Source organism: Penaeus monodon, chromosome 10 (genome assembly GCF_015228065.2).
Source record: "Penaeus monodon isolate SGIC_2016 chromosome 10, NSTDA_Pmon_1, whole genome shotgun sequence".
NCBI classification, from domain to species: domain Eukaryota; kingdom Metazoa; phylum Arthropoda; class Malacostraca; order Decapoda; family Penaeidae; genus Penaeus; species Penaeus monodon.
Genome location: NC_051395.1, coordinates 50146666 through 50148763, shown reverse-complemented (window position 1 = coordinate 50148763; position 2098 = coordinate 50146666). Strand labels below are relative to the sequence as shown.

The window sequence follows — 2098 nt, the reverse complement described above, 5'->3', positions numbered from 1 at the left end:
TTTGTATAGAACGCGGATATATTATTGAAAAATAATCCCACTTTACCAGCTATTTCAAGTTATTTACCATGCTTAAACCAACAGATTATGGTACCTGATTATCAATTCATTATATTAACATTGCATTTGCATGTGAGGGGTAACTTTTTCTTTCCTTGGAAATAAATAGGCACCTTTACCTAATATTTCTTCAAGGTCCTACTTATCTATATTACTGGATTTGACCCAATGGCCATAAATGACATGAGTACATGACATATTTACTGTATTTTTATCCTATTAATTGTGTCTAGTGCTTGGTCACAAAGTCATTTACTAGTCCTACCAATTTCACCTGATCACCTAATTTCCTTGATTTTCAGAGGATTCTCTTATCATCATTTTACAATTTTACTGTTATCCTAATGTCAATAATAATAATAATAATAATAATAATAATAATAATAATAATAATAACAATATCGATATTAACAGCATTATACACAAAAAATTTCACACAAGTTAAAGAAATAGCTTTTATATTTTTTCATAGACTGAAATTTTGGCTTTATTAGCCTATAAGAAGGTCGCTCACTAATATCAAGTTTTGTGGTTTCATAAGCATGTTTATGTGTATACTTGAAAGAATTAACGCATCTTTAGAGTGCAGACTGAGGAAAAGTATCATGAATTAAAAAACAGTAACCATCTCACTGTCGCTAAAATTTCCTATAACTTCACTCCAATTAACATTTATAAATTTTCTTTTTCATTATAGACTACATTTTAAAATCATTATGTTCTTTCTTTATATCTGATTTTGTCAATCATACGCTAAGCTCCGAGTATAGCAGTAGAACTGCCAAGAAACAATTGAAGGGTTAATATTAATAGTAATGCCATGACTAAACTATGTCTATCTATAATAGCAAGCATCTTCAGTTAATGTCAAATCAGTGTATTAGCTAAAAAATAATAATAAAAAAAAAAATAATACTGCCACTACCTTAACTGGAGAGTTCAGCTAAAACCAAAGGAACTGCACAGAAAGTGAGAACAAGGTATCACACATTCTAACTACATACAATTACTACTCAATCATAACAAAAGATGCCATAGTCTGCTGTTAATTAATGTACGGTAATGAGTTCCCAAGAGAATAAAAATAATAATTAGAGAGCATTTTGCACTTGAAAAAAAGATTTGGAATACTAAAAACAGAGAGAGACGGCAAAAAAACATTTTAATACCACGCAAAGCTGACACACGATGACAAGAACACGAAAGAATGCCAATGAAAGACGCTAATCTTGGGGGTAACCAACACACTTTATTTCTGCTTCTGTCTTTATATCTTCGGCCACTGTTCCAACATATTTTCATGGTCTGCGTCTGTTATAGTACTCTCTGGATGTGGAGTAGCCTGCAGACCGAGCAGGCAAATAGATACGAGATAAAGTTCCTATCTCGCTGTGCCAGGGCAATGGGTGCGGCCGCTGCATCTACTCTCGCTCAATAAATGCCTTGTGACGTAACAATACACAGTAATTACACGTGCACGATGGCCCACGCTCAGTACTCACACAGTCCTGGTGCCGAGGGCATGTTTGTGCCCAGCGGCGAGGCGAGGGGTGCCCAATGCCAAGGAGAGAGGCGGGGACACGTCCTCCTCCAGCTGAGATTTGTTTACAGTCGACGAGCACGTGAGGCGCCGCGTCGCCCTCTGCGGCCGCCGCCCCTGATCACCTGCCGCCCCTCGCCCGCCGGGTACCTGTGGGACTCGGGCACGGCACTCTGGCCTCTGGTGGGAGGCACTCAGCGCTCTGCTAGGGCCGGGGGTTGAACTCGGGCGCACTCGTTAGCCTGCGAGATAATTGGAAACAGGACAGGCCGTCGGGCGGTCGGCGGTCGCTCGTTCACGCGTCGCGTGGTTGCTTCCCGATACCTATGCCCGTTCATTTACATATTTATAATAGTTCTTTGTGTGTCACTGTACCTCCGTTTCGTAAGCATGTGAACACACCTCGCAGCACGTAACTTTTCCTAGACCATCTTATCATCCTACGTTAGTACCCGTAATCTTATACATGTGTAACCCTATATCGCAGGCGACATGCGA

General features: G+C 39.7%; 1 protein-coding gene across 1 annotated transcript in view; it reads right to left on the bottom strand.

The window, feature by feature from the left end:
• Positions 1-1839, bottom strand: part of LOC119578138 (transmembrane protein 184C-like) — a 24845-nt gene extending 23006 nt beyond the window's left edge. The window contains exon 1 of the mRNA XM_037925874.1: positions 1563-1839. The gene's annotated coding sequence lies outside the window, so the exon portion shown is untranslated. The remainder of the gene's footprint in view (positions 1-1562) is intronic.
• Between the last annotated feature and the right edge of the window lie 259 nt (positions 1840-2098).